Genomic DNA, 15,753 nt, shown 5'->3' with positions numbered 1-15,753 from the left:
ATTAGATCCCATTTGTCAATTTTGGCTTTTGTTGCCATTGCTTTTGGTGTTTTAGACATGAAGTCCTTGCCCATGCCTATGTCCTGAATGGTAATGCCTAGGTTTTCTTCTAGGGTTTTTATGGTTTTAGGTCTAACATTTAAGTCTTTAATCCATCTTGAATTGATTTTTGTATAAGGTGTAAGGAAGGGATCCAGTTTCAGCTTTCTACATATGGCTAGCCAGTTTTCCCAGCACCATTTATTAAATAGGGAATCCTTTCCCCATTTCTTGTTTTTGTCAGGTTTGTCAAAGATCAGATACTTGTAGATATGTGGCATTATTTCTGACAGCTCTGTTCTGTTCCATTGATCTATATCTCTGTTTTGGTACCAGTACCATGCTGTTTTGGTTACTGTAGCCTTGTAGTATAGTTTGAAGTCAGGTAGCGTGATGCCTCCAGCTTTGTTCTTTTGGCTTAGGATTGACTTGGCGATGCGGGCTCTTTTTTGGTTCCATATGAACTTTAAAGTAGTTTTTTCCAATTCTGTGAAGAAAGTCATTGGTAGCTTGATGGGGATGGCATTGAATCTGTAAATTACCTTGGGAAGGATGGCCATTTTCATGATATTGATTCTTCCTACCCATGAGCATGGAATGTTCTTCCATTTGTTTGTATCCTCTTTTATTTCCTTGAGCAGTGGTTTGTAGTTCTCCTTGAAGAGGTCTTTCACATCCCTTGTAAGTTGGATTCCTAGGTATTTTATTCTCTTTGAAGCAATTGTGAATGGGAGTTCACTCATGATTTGGCTCTCTGTTTGTCTGTTATTGATGTATAAGAATGCTTGTGATTTTTGCACATTGATTTTGTATCCTGAGACTTTGCTGAAGTTGCTTATCAGCTTAAGGAGATTTTGGGCTGAGACAATGGGGTTTTCTAGATATACTATCATGTCATCTGCAAACAGGGACAATTTGACTTCCTCTTTTCCTAATTGAATACCCTTGATTTCCTTCTCCTGCCTAATTGCCCTGGCCAGAACTTCCAACACTATGTTGAATAGAAGTGGTGAGAGAGGGCATCCCTGTCTTGTGCCAGTTTTCAAAGGGAATGCTTCCAGTTTTTGCCCATTCAGTATGATATTGGCTGAATGGGCAAAAACTGGAAGCATTCCCTTTGAAAACTGGCAAGTCAGTGTGGCGATTCCTCAGGGATCTAGAACTAGAAATTCCATTCGACCCAGCCATCCCATTACTGGGTATATACCCAAAGGACTATAAATCATGCTGCTATAAAGACACATGCACACGTATGTTTATTGCGGCATTATTCACAATAGCAAAGACTTGGAACCAACCCAAATGTCCAACAATGATAGACTGGATTAAGAAAATGTGGCACATATACACCATGGAATACTATGCAGCCATAAAAAATGATGAGTTCACGTCCTTTGTAGGGACATGGATGAAATTGGAAATCATCATTCTCAGTAAACTATCGCAAGAACAAAAAACCAAACACCGCATATTCTCACTCATAGGTGGGAATTGATCAATGAGAACACATGGACACAGGAAGGGGAACATCACACTCTGGGGACTGTTGTGGGGTGGGGGGAGGGGGGAGGGATAGCATTGGGAGATATACCTAATGCTAGATGACGAGTTGGTGGGTGCAGCGCACCAGCATGGCACATGTATACATATGTAACTTACCTGCACATTGCGCACATGTACCATAAAACCTAAAGTATAATAATAATAATAATAATAATAATAATAAAAGAAAAAAAAAAAAAAGAATTTGCTCATGATCACTCTACTATTGGAGAAGTGTTTTTGGAACAGTTTTTTTTGTTGTTGTTGTTTTTTTAAAATGAGGCTACTGAAGAAAGCAGGGTGTCGTGGTGGATGATGTTGAAACTACAATGTCTCTGGGAAGCAGTCAGGGAAGGCACAAAGGCTGGGTGGCTTCTGGCAGGTTCCTAATGAGACTTTCCTTAATCTTTTCATATCTTCAAAGTCTTGTTCCAGATATCTTGCTTTGGCAAAGTGTGGTTTGCTCTTAAATTTTCAGCTCTCCTGGCTTTGAAAGGAAGTATATTTTGTCAGGGAAGGAGATGTTTCTGATCCCCTTACACTTACATCATCAAAGCGTGTTTTTACTCTGCCTATTTGATGTCTGAGAGGCCTCATTAGGAGCTCAATTTATTAGCCCTGTTAAAAGAATTTCTTTCCTGTAGAAACAGGAAGTTACATTTTGTAGCATGTAACCCCCTAAAGTTTCTAAAGAATCTAGACAGATTTGTAGTTCTAGTCTCAAAGGCTCCAAATCCAGACAAAATTCTTCCCTAATGTACTCCCCAGTGCTCTTAAGAAATCAGTTCACACCTGGGGGCCGGCATCTTGGCATGCTCGCTTTATAGGCTCTGCCTTTCATGAGATCTGGAGAGTGATTCCATTTGTGGTATTTATAATCTGTGCTGTTGGTAACCTTGATTTCTCTGTCACCTTTTAAAGGACTCTAAAAAAAGATTGCATTTTAATAGGTCATTGGACCAACTCAATAACTTCCTGGCAGGTCTGGCTCCTTCTTCAGAAAGGAGAAATGTTGGGAAACCACAGACATTGAAATCTTCATGCCTTTCCATTTATAAAATGGGAAAGATGGGGACTAGCCAACTTTTCAGAACCTAGGATCAAAGTGGTCAGCAATGCTAGGGATTCTTTTTCTTCCACTCATTTAGACCTGGTTCCCAGATACATCATGTTCCCCTAGGTGCCTAACAGGAACTGGGTCACCTTGACATCATGAGTATCCTCCTACATCTGTCTGTCTGTCTGTCTATCTATCTATCTATCTATCTATCTATCTATCTATCTATTTTGAGATGGAGTCTCACTCTTCCGCCCAGGCTGGAGTGCAGTGGTGCGATCTCAGCTCACTGCAACCTCCGCATCCCAGGTTCATGCGATTCTCCCACCTCAGCCTCCTGAGTAGCTGGGATTACAGGTGCATATCACCATGCCCAGCTAATTTTTGTATTTTTAGTAGAGACGGGGTTTCACCATGTTGGTCAGGCTGGTCTCAAACTGATGACCTTGTGATCTACCCGCCTCAGCCTCCCAAAGTGCTGGGATTACAGGCGTGAGCCACTGTGCCCAGCCCCTCCTGTATCTTTATCCACCTTCTGTGTTTTTTTGTTTTTTTTTTTCCTCCCTTAGGATCGCTCTTGTGGGGGTTTCCTCATTGTATCCATAGCTCCACTCTCTAGCACATCATAGCTGGTAGCTGAATCACACAAATGCATATTTATATGTGTATCTATATCTTTATGTACATTCACCAAACCTTCGTGTTACCACTCAAAATGAAAAAAATAAACTTCACCAGAATACACTTCAATATTTAAAAAGAAAATAACTAAAGCAGTTTATCTTCCCCCCTTAACTCACCCAATATCTCACGTTTGCTTCACTTCCTGGCAGAGCATAAACTTGTCCTACAGTGCAATCTTTTGTTCTGAGTGGGTCAAAAATTCTTTCCACAGATAACCTTTCCAAATATTATGTCCCTTCCAGGGCATGATCATTTTATGAATAAACTGTGTAATGCTTTTGTTAGCTTCAACCAACAAAAATGGTTTTACCTATATTAGGTGATAATATAATCAATTCCTGTTTTTCAAGTCTTTTCCCAATTTTTCTTTCTTAGATTTATTTCTGTCTCCCACTACAAAAAGCTCCCAAAAGTAAAAATATGATTTTTGCACCCCCCTAAAGCTTACAGATTTATAGGGACATTATGTATCAATTTATGCCAAAAAGGAAAAAATAAAACATTGATATATCTGAGGCTCTCCTTCACATCTTCACTATACTAACATTTCTGTTTGTCCAATGGATACACATCCTTCTATGATGTTATAAAGCAATGAGGAGATGTCATTGTAGAAGATACTTATTGGTCTGTAGGTAGTTGTTTGTATAAATCATCTTAGCAATCATTTATTAAATGGTCCTTATGTTTCCAGAGAAGAAAAATAAACAGAAACCAAAGCTTTATATATTGAGAATGCATTAATATATGGAGTTGATTTTCTGTGCTCCCTTTTCTAAAAGTTTCTGTTTCTTTGCTCCATGTAATGTGTTCAGACTTTTAATTAAAACGGTAACAATCACCAAGTATTTGTAGTCTCATCAGCCATGATTGATCCTACACTAATAGGGAGTATCCTCCACCCACTCCCAGTGGTTAAAAAAATCAGAAATCAAGCTATTGCCAACAATCTGGGCTTTGCTAGATAGTGACGTTTCTCTCACATGATACAGTGGAAAAGAAGTTTTCTGCATGAAAACAAAAGACTCTAATTCAGCACAAATGTTATTGTAAGTTCTGCTTTTTTATTTTATGGAGATTTAAGCAATTTGATTATTTTTATTAAAATGAAGGAAAATGTCAAAATCTCCTCTCCATGAAAGGCCTAATAGTGTGACCACTAAAAGCCCTAATGCTTCTTCAGCATTTGATTTTCTAACTTAGGTTTGAGAGATGTTTAAAACCATTTTCTTTGTTTGTAAAATAGGAATAATAATTTATGCACTAGAATGACCTAGGTGGTTTGACCACTGGGCATCCCAGATTATACTAAAATGTGTGGGGCAGCTAATCAGTACTATGGAAGAATGAGCAGGGGCTGACATAGTAGTAGTCAAGAGGTTTCAAGGAGGGGGAGGTACCTGAGTATCACTGAAGAATGGTAAGATGTGACACTGACATGTTAGGGAGAAACATTCTGAAACCATAAAATAACAATCACCCATAGATGTAGAAGTGTTGAACATACAACAGATTCCTTCACTAGGGGCAAAATTATTGTTTCAGTGAGAAACATTTTATATCTGAGAGAAACATTTTATATTTGGTGAGAAACATTTAATATCTGGGAAGCTGAAATTAACTCTGCCTCTACTGATTTCCTTGGAACATATCAAATATTTCTCCCCAAATTCCATCAGATCAAAGACTATATAATATATTTCCTTTGAGTCCCGCTGAATTGATTGTTTTTTGTTTCTTTGTTTGTTTGTTTTTGTTTTTTGATACGGAGTCTCACTCTCTTGCCAGGCTGGTGTGCAGTATCTCGGCTCACTGTAAACTCCACCTCCTGGGTTTAAGTGATTTTCCTGCCTTAGCCTCCTGAGTAGCTGGGATTACAGGCATCCGCCACCACGCCCAGCTAATTTTTGTATTTTTAGTAGAGACGAGTTTTCACCATGTTGGCCAGGCTGGTCTCAATCTCTTGACCTCGTGATCCTCCTGCCTTGGCCTCCCACAGTGCTGGGATTATAGGCGTGAGCCACCACACCCAGCCTGAATTGATTTTTAATGGATTCTTATTGGAAAATAAAAGACAAAGATGACTTACAAAGTTGACTAATGGACAAGGCGAAATCCTTGTAGATTCTATTGTTTATAATAAATATGAGAACTACTGAATTCTATATAGATAATCTGTATGTTGTCTTAAAAAAAATAGAAGGCCTAGCTGTTTCCCAGGAAGAAAAAAGATTGAAAGAGAAATGAAGAATAAAGACATTTTTGCTTCACCCCTTAGCCTGCATTCACTCACCTTGTTGAAAGTTATGTCGTCTGATATTCCTTGGCCCATTCATGGAAATCCTTATAAAGTTTGTTCGTTGAGAACAGAACTTAAGATAAATGGCATGATTGAAATAAGTTGCTATTTCTCTTCTCATGTAGTCATCTGATTCTATCATGTATAAAATGCAAATTTTATGATAAGTACTTTCATCTTTGTTTGTATCTTACATCCTTAGAGCCTTGCTAGGACTTTATTCAGCAAAAAGGGCTTTGTATTAGATGAGACTAAGTATGATTAAATTGTATTGTTACTTGAGAGGAATCTGAAACAATTTCATATTTTTCACAATGTGCATCTTTTAAGGGCATGCAATAGGCCATCCATAAGAGCCCTTTCGACATGCTTCCTCCCCAGTGCAGCTTTTTTTATGGGAGAAGCAACAGCAAACACCTAGATGTATTATCAGTTTTATCCAAAGGAATTAAAATTTTGCTCCATTTGATGCTTAATATAGAAAATAAAGTATGAAATTGGATGCTCAAACCTGCAGTAATGCTATTTTGAGACCCGAGTTAAACCACAGGAGGAAATTCTCAAGTCCTTTTCCCAACCCAAGTCCCTTTCCCAACTTATACTAATTGGTTTTCATTTTCCATGGTTCATAGAGGAAGCAATTTAATATGCTAAGGAGTAACTTAAATGTCCCATGCAAATCCATGTTGCATTTGAAACCATGAGCTAAGATTCTGGCTCTTCTGAACATTGCCTCACTGGGAAGATTGTTGTTTTTTTTTTTTTTTAATTTTCTTTTATTTTACCTTTTTCAGACATCTTCTGTAACCAGAAGCACTCCAAGAACAACACTTTCATTCATGGATTTAACAACTACATTAGATCATACCAGCCTGTCACTTCAAAGTCACCAGTGTCAAGGTAAAGAAACTATCTGCCAATTGCAGTTGAAATCCATCAGCTTATGGAATTCTAATGGCAAATTCACGCCCACTATTTATTTTGTCTAGAATATCACAAGCTACTTATTTAAGTCCTACTGTTTCTTCAAAGCCCACCTCAAGTCTCACCTTCTCCCAGTCTTTATTCCAGCCCAGCAACCTTTGATGTTTCTCTTAAACTTATTATTATATTATATTATATTATTATATTATTATTACACTGACACATAGGCTACTGTATATTTGTTAAATATTTGAATATATGTTCCTTATTTCTCATTATTTCTAAAATATTCATTGACTATAAATTGATCACTCTCTCTATCTCATGGACCTCATAGTCTGGTGAGACTTGTAGGTCAGAAATGACCAATAGCAAGGAAGGGAGGTAAGGGCTTGTGTAGGGAGCTGTGGTAACCCAGGAGAGGGGCATTCACAATGGAATGGGGAAGTGAAGCCTTCTGGGAGACATCAAGAGTCTGGAAGAAATAGGAGGGAGCCAAACAAACATGGGAAGGAGGAAGGGCATTTCAAAAGCTAGAACAGAACTAACAGGGGCCTGGAGATGTTTGAAAGTCCAGTGCACATTCAGAGAATGGAAGGCTGTTTGATATGACCACAGTCCAATTAGAAGATGGGGAAATAGTGGGACATGAAGATGGCCAAGCCATTCTAAGGGGTTTGAACCTTTGGGTAATTGAGAGCCCTTGAAGGATTCTAAGCAGAGAAATATTCTATCAAAGTTAGATTTTAGAAATATGGTGACAATTGCAGCATTATGGGATGGTTTAGAGAACAGTTAGATTGACGGAAAACTACCCCAAGCAGGTAAGACAAAGTTGCTAAGGACCTGATCTAGGAAGATAGTGGATTCAGGGCAGTTTCAAATAATAAAACAAACAGGGCTTGCTAAAACATTGGCAATAAGCAGGAAGTGGGGGATAGGGATTCTTGGATGACTCAGGTTTTTGACTTTTGTAATTTGTCATTGGATCAAAAATGATGCATGAAAATATATAGGAAATAAAGGACGAGGGGTAGAAGGAAAAGTAAAGGAGAATAATAAAGAATAGAAAGGGAGTTTAAAAATGAGTTTAGTTTTGAGTATGTATTTTTGACATTAGTTGTTGATATCTAATAAGACATTAAAAATCACTCTAAAGAGAGAGGTCTGATTGTAGCTTTATGTGTGTGAGCTGAGAAGTGGAGTTTAAAACTATGAGATTGGATAAGATTACCGAGGGAATGTGAGGTGAGAAAATCCAAGGACAGAATTCTGAGAAGTGCCATAATTTAAGCTGTGGGTAGAGGACAAGGAATGGCAGAAGAAAGTGAGGGGTGGCTAGAAAGGTAGGTGGGAAGTTGGATGAAAGCAGGGTCCCAAAATCCAGAGGAGGGAGACTCCAACCAGATGATTGTGTTAGTTTCCCAAGGCCACCATAAGTTATCACAGACTTAAAACCACAGAAATTTATTCTTTAAGAATTCTGGAGACTTGAAGTCCAAAATCAAGTTATGGGCAGGGTCAGCCTCCCTCTACAGGCTCTAGGAAAGACTCCTTCCTTACTTTTTCCTAGCTTTGCTGGTGGCCCCCGGGAACCCTTGGTGCTTCTTACAGCTGCATCTCTACAATCTTTGTCTCTGTTTTCCCATGGCCTTATTCTGTGCATGGGCTCTACATTTTTTTTTTTTTTTTTACAAAGATAGCAGTCTTTGGTCTTAGGATCTACCTTAATTCCAGTATGATCTCATCTTCATCCTTAATTGATTACCTCTACAAATACCTTATTTCCAAATAAGGTCACGTTCTGAGTTTCCAGGTGGATATGAATCTTGTGGGGACGCTATTCAACCCTCTTTGAGAGTTAAGGATTATATCTTATGTCCTTCACAGACCTGTAAGATCTTTCAGCCTCATCAGAAACCATGACATTTCTCTGGGAATTTCTCAGACCTATCAAAAAGAAAATGAATTTATTGAGGGGGGCAGGGGCTCTAAAGCAGACAGCAGAGTCAAAGCATATCCTTTACCAGTTTTATTCCCTAGGACACATTTAGATGCTCCCGCTTTCTGTACTCCACAGGATATGCATTGAACAGTTGTCCTAATATGTTGCTAAGACCTCCCACACTAATGGAAGTAGGCCCAAGAAGGCAAATCAGACGTTGGCCCTTGCAGACTGATTTAGCAAGACAGAGTCAAGAGAATTGTATGGTTTTTGACTTGGGGCCCTAGTGTTCAGATTCCCAAATGATTTCTTCTGAGATTTGGTATCTAGATTATCCTTTTAAAGTAAGTTGCTTTGTGGTTTGCCTTCCGATTATTACATCTGTATATCTATCACTGATTCAGCCAAAACACAGAAGTTATTTCCCGGTAATATTAAAGTAAGTTCGAATGTATAACTGCCTATACAATCAAAGATGAACTGGTCTCTGAACTGGTAACTCATAAAAGACAAATCCCACAGTACATAGGTAAACATGCACATCCAATCCCAAGTCAAAAAGTGAAGACTTTAAAACTGCCTATATTCTTCAGTTAGGTACTAGGTCAGGATTTGGTTTGTAACACATATTGGAAGAAAAGAGAATGAAGAAAATGAACAGTTACATTTTAGCAGAAAGAGCAGAAAAGTGACAGATTTCTGCCACTTAGGTAAATATTCAGACTGAGAATCTTTCTTTACCAGCTCATTTGCCACTATCCAATTAAAATCCAACACCAAATATCAGTAGAATAGATCCTAAACAATGATTGAAATCAAGCCATGCTTTCTCTGCATCACCTGTTCATTAGATGGGCAAAGAGCAATGGTGACCAAAGTATGTGAGCAAACATGAATTTCATGGCTATTGCTCATGTCTGGGCTGGACCTTAAAGACAGCCTTGACTCAATGGTACTGTTACAAAGTTTTTCATGATGTTTCATCTAAAGGGAGTTTACCTGACAAAGGATCATCGTCAATATTGTCACTTATCCTCTCCATCCCACCCTTCTCTTGAAAAAAAGTTGCATTGATGTTGCTTATTATAAATAGAGTGGAAATAGAGTGGAATAGTTTGGTCCATTATGGACCAAACAGAAATGAATTTAGCTATTAAATTCACAGAGAGAATCATTACATGTCAGTTTCAAAGGCAACACAGCTTTAGCAAATGTAGACTGCACTATATGAACAAAATTATGACACCTATTTAACTACACTATTTAGAACAGAGATTTCAAAGTTTGGCAAGTAATCTCTCCCTCCCCACACTCAGATGCTGCTGACAGCACTTTTCCTAACGAGCATGACATAGGCTCAGAATACTTAGGGTAGCAGCCACAGAAAGTCAGAGCTGACATGTTAAATTTGCCATTCCTACTATAGGAACTTATTATGTAAGATTGGCCCTATTCATAGGGAGAATAGAGTGTTTACAATAGTGTTGTCAGTACTAGGGAAGACACCATGATCCAAACCTTCATTTCCCTTACCTGCCACCAGAATGAAATTCGGTAACCAGGGACGCAATGTTTTAGATATAGCAGTGCCATTGGATGCTATTATCCATTATCTTCCTAGCAAATTTGACTTGTCACAGCACTGCTGGTTGAGAACACATAGAGACCCAAGGGATGAGTTACCCAGGGTAATGAAGTTCAGATAATTCTGAAAGGAAAGAAATCCAAAGATAGGCACTGTTTGTGCGGGGCAGAAAGAGCCAGGGTGCTATGCAGTGTGGTTCCATGTACAAGACAAGAGCCTGAGACAAGAAGGACCCATGAGAAGAAGGTGGAATGTTATGCCTGCCAGGGAAACAAATCTTCAGTCAAACCTGCTGTTGAGCTTTCAGTTGATGACAAGTCAGTTTATATGAAAATGAGTTGTTTGCCTAATTGTGTGGGCAACATGTTAGCATAACCTGACAGTGTCCCTGAACCTCTGAGGGATCTGCTTAGTGCAAACCAGGAGTTCACAAACAGCTAATAATATTTAAAATATAATACCTGGTACCAGCTGCCATCTGTCAGTTAAACTTCAGAACACACATACCATAGGGATGAAGATAAGAAAGGAATGATTGTGACTCTGGATCAAAATGCTCCCAGTTCCTGAAGGTGCATGATTTAACTGTGAATGCCAACTGAGATCCTAACATCCTATACAACAAAAGATGAACTAGTCTCTGAACTGGTAACTCATAAAAGACAAATCCCAGAGTACATAGGTAAACATGCAGATCCAATCCAGTTATGTACTATATCAGGATTTGGTTTGTTAAATCTCATACTATAGAATTATCCCTTTTATGGTATCATTCATATATAATGAATAAAGGAGTTAGTTTTAAAATCAATCATGGAATACCATGACGTGGTAGTTCCCACTTATGATTCAGAAACGCCCAACCATTTGAAAAGATGTTCCAGGAGATTTGCCTTTTTAATAATGGCATCACTTTCAATTTTTATATCAATAAATAATATAATTACTTTGGCATTTTATAATATTGTAGCTTAGGAGGTCTGACTGTGTATTGTGTATGGGCAATAGTCAATAGTGATCAGGAAAGAGAGCTTTATAACTCATTCACAGCTCAAACTGTTTATTGCTTTTCTCAGCCTATTAGCCCTCAATGGTTTTAAACGTTATGATTGTTAGTCATAAAGCATGAGTAAATACAGGAAAGCAAGTGGAATTATGATGTTCAAATATAGTTAATGAATAAAGTGGAAAAATGATAACCATGAACATCTATACATGTTTCTATTCACCAAGGTTGTAATTTTTATTTCTCTGCTAAAAAAAAAATCGCCATATAGCACATCTGGAATTTCAAAATAAAATGCTGGATAAAAAACAATTACAGCAATAATGAAAAACATTGATTTCTTATTAGTAATAAAGACTATCTGTTCCTGTACCAATTAGTTACTAAGAATTACCTACAAATGTCATCTTGAAATCTTGAAAGGCCTTTATCTTAACATTTGAAAGGAAAATTTTATGTATGTATGTATGTATGTATGTGTGTGTGTTTTTGTGTTCTCTTAACATTTGAAAGGAAGATTGTATGAGTACGTACATATATAATCACACATATCTATCTATCTATATATATCAATTGGATTTTTGAAGTGTAAAATGCAGACAATTTAAAGAAGAAACACGAAATTATTTCCCCCAATTTTGATCCTTTAACACATTGTTAAATTTCAATATATATTTACATGTACTTTCACCCTAAATTCAAATAAACTATTATATGTCATTTATAAAAAATATAATATCAAATCACATTTTATATTACAAAATTTATTTAAAGAATATGTATTACTTGTTAATTTAAAAATCTACGTGTTATCTCTACACTAAGCAGTTATTAAAATGAGATTTATAATACAACAGTTTGCTAACCATAAAAATAAAATGTTTACTTAAAATTACATCACGTACCACACAAAAATAACAAACTAATTTTTTAGATTCTTTAGATTATTTTCATTATTATGTATTAGTAGTAGAGGAATTTCCAACTCAGATCATTTGGAAACACCATCATAGATTATGCATATAGAGAAAAAATAAAACATTTCATGGAGTAATAATTGCCCTAGATGACAATGAAAACATTTTCTATTAACACCAATTCACTCAAGGAGCATTTACTGATTCTATTACGGTGCACTAAAATATTTGAAGAAGAATAAATAATACATGATCAACCATTCAACATTCACAAAACATCTATTTTTGTGATAGTCACTCTGTTGGGCTCTGAAGGTATAATATTGAAAAAGGTGGACAACATGCTCACTTTCATTAGATGTATAATTCAGCAAGAGAGACAAATCAACAAAAAATTAAAAATTGTGAAGAAAACTGGAAGAAACTAAATTCATAATAATATAAATATAGTTTCTTAATGTTCTGCATTAGGACTGACCTTCAACATAGCATGGAAGGTTTAACTATACTTATGGATAGCACACTAGTAGTTCTGATTTGGGCAATATAAATGTAAAGGTACAGATAATGAAGGTTGTAAGATGAAAGGGAGAGGAGAGGTGAGACGAAATGAAGACAGCTAATCTTTTCATCCAACAAAATCATGGTTAAGAGACATTTGTAGCTACACTGCCCAATGAAGCTACTATTAGCCACATGTGGCTACTTAAATTTAAATTAATTAAAATTAAGTACAATTTCAAATTCTATTGTTCCTAAGTCACACTAGCCAAATTCCAAGTGCTAAATATTCACCTGGAGGTAGTAGCTACCATATTGAAAAGAGGGGATATGCACATTTCCATTATTACAGAGAGTTCCACTGGACAGTGCTGGCCTACAGTGAACAGATAAAGCAGCAAGGATTGAAGAATGCCATTTGGTGGAAGTGGGATTAGTGATGTAACTAGAATGAGAGAAGAGGAGACAGGAAGGTGGCTCAACCATCAATCAAGGCAAAATGTCAATAGTGAAATGATAATGCTCAGTTGAATTATGTTTTTATAAAGCACTATATTTAGAGTCATTGAAATAACCACCATAAGCATTAAAGATAGAAATTGTTTCTGTAGAGAAGTCTTGAAGGGAGAGGTACAGTGGGGCTAGGGAATACTGCCTTTCATTGTATATCTCTCAGTACCATTTCATTTTTAATCATCTGTATATATCACTACATTTAAATACATTTTTGAATTTTTGTAAAAAAATTTAAAAATATTTGAGAAAATAAATTGACTTAAGTAGGCAGACTATTCTGGGGATTTTGCAGTAGTTCATGGGAGGAATAATGGTTTTTCTCTACAATCAGTAGACAGCCAAATGATCAGTTTAAACAAAGTGGCTGGGAGGACAATAATGAAAGGGAAGAAAGAATACGAACAGGATTTTTATGGAGCAAAGGGCTTTGATGTAGCCACAGGTTGGTAAATAAATTAAATTCAAGGTATTGTCCTACTTGTGTCTAACAATGATTTGGGGAAAAGATGTGTGGTCTTTCTCAGGGCCTTAATTTCAGCCCAAGGAATAGAAAGCTATTCAGGGGAAGTCCTCGTCTGACCCATACCCTACCCCTGGTGCACACACTTACCCAGCTAAAATGAGTAGGACATGACAGATACAGCTGGAGAGTGTGCAACCTCACCAGAGAGTTCTTAGAAAGGATAAGTTAAACCGTCCCATTTGTATGCTAGAGGAATAAACAGTGATGTTCCTATGCTATGTTCCGGTTTCTTCAAAGACACGCAATTAGGAACAAGCAGTAAGTATTACATTATCATGTTAATGTTCCAATTGGCAGGCTCCAGAGATAATAGGGTCTCCCAGAGTATATGTACGAATGGAACTCAATGTCCTAGAGAAAAATATTCAATACGCAAGTTATCAGATCACTTTTATGGCCAGCTTCATACTTACTGCTCTACTTGTTTCCTACTGGCTGTTGTTTCCCTTTTCCTGCTTATTCTTTGTAATTTCCTCAAAACAATATTAGATAGGTGAGGAAGGTAGCATGCAGCCTTTAAGGAAGGCAGGGGAATAAAGCAATTAATGAAATGCTAGATTTTTTTTCAGAAAAATTAAAACATTATTAACTTGTAGGCAAATTTTCTACAGTAAATTAGAAATATAATGCATCTCCTCCACTCCAAACACACAACAATAATATATAAATAGCCAACAAAAACAATATAAATAAACTCAGAAACAAGAAAGAACTCTGGGGACCAGAAACAGAACTGATACCTAAAATCCATGTGTAAGGCTGAAGTCTCAGTTGTGCTGGGCTCTGAGTCTGCAGCAAGTGATGATAGTAGGACCTTAGCTCCTGCAGGATACACAAGATTAAAATTGTTTCATGCAGGTCAGGGAAACACTGACCCTTGAAGGTGCTTGAAGTCATTCTGTACTCAGAAGATGGAAGTAATACTAGACCAGCATGAGTCTGCAGCTTTGAGCAAGCTACAGGCCTGTCATTGCTGGAAGACAAGAGCAGAGCATAACAAACCAGACAGTGGTTAGTAAATGGGACACTGAATCCCACTGCTTAGTGACTGGATCTGTGATATCATCATAATCCACACAGTGGAGATAGTCTCACAATGGCCCCAAAATGCCATTATGGCAAACCCACATGATGAGTGGAAATAACTGCACAATCTCTAACCAGGAATAGTAATATCCTCAATACTAACTTATTGTCTTTATCTAGTCTAGAGTTTAACTAGAAGATAGAAAGTAAAAAGACACATAAAAATGTCCTCCCCAAATTACACAAACAGCAAAATTTCAAAATACATTAAAACATCTAATGTTAAGAAAAATAAACAAATGTAACCATAAGAATATTTCATTTTGGGTGAAATTAATTTTGTGTAGCAGTTTGACAAAGACTTTAATACACAGAGTACTCTGAGAATTAAGTGAAAGAAATATTCTAAGATGATCAAAAGTTTACGAATCAAAAAGAGAAATTTAAGAAGAAGAGATGAATATGGGAAGATCTAATTAGAAATTGGGATGAAATAGTATATAGTCATTGATTTAAAAGTACTTGATAAGTTGGTTAAACTCTACGTTGCATACATAAAAGTAAGTTAGTATTGAAGACATCACTAACAATGAAGATGAGGAAACAAAAAGATGAAAAATAGGAATAAGGAATAAAGAGGAAACAAGGGTGGATTAAGAGGCTACAGCATACATCTAATAGGAATTCCAGAAGAAAATAAGAAAATAAATGGAGGGAAGTAACACCCAAAGAGATAATAGCTACAATTTTTCCATAATTAAAGAGAATTAAAAAATATTAACCTTCATAGCAAAAGTACACATTAAGTACCAATATGAATAAAAATAAATCCACATCAAGGTACATTCTTGTGAAACTATAGGAAAGCAGTGGCAGGGAGAATTCTTTAAAAGTTGCCAGACAGGAAAAGACAGATTACTAATAAAGGGATAACCTTCACACATGAAACAGGTTTTTATATTGGCAATGATAGACGCCAAAATACAATAAGATAATAGCTCCAAAGTGCAGAAGAAAAATAACTGGCAATGTAGAATTGTATATACAAATGAACTATCGTTAAAGAGCAAAGGCTAAATAATGGCATAAAATAAAAACATACTATGTATACAAATGCTGGGTCCATCCCGCAGACTCTGGTTGAGCGATGGATGAAAGGAGCATGCAGACACAGGTATTTTACCTGACA

General features: G+C 36.8%; 1 long non-coding RNA gene across 1 annotated transcript; it reads right to left on the bottom strand.

The window, feature by feature from the left end:
- Nucleotides 1-1,786: 1,786 nt before the first annotated feature.
- Nucleotides 1,787-14,674, bottom strand: LOC129050080 (uncharacterized). The gene is made up of 3 exons (XR_008513526.2): nt 14,279-14,674; nt 8,314-8,495; nt 1,787-5,756 (listed from the first exon to the last, which is right to left on the bottom strand). It is a non-coding gene; the product is annotated as an uncharacterized LOC129050080 (long non-coding RNA).
- Nucleotides 14,675-15,753: the final 1,079 nt, after the last annotated feature.

This window comes from Pongo abelii, chromosome 16 (genome assembly GCF_028885655.2).
Source record: "Pongo abelii isolate AG06213 chromosome 16, NHGRI_mPonAbe1-v2.0_pri, whole genome shotgun sequence".
NCBI lineage: Eukaryota > Metazoa > Chordata > Mammalia > Primates > Hominidae > Pongo > Pongo abelii.
This window is presented reverse-complemented; position numbering and strand designations above follow the sequence as displayed.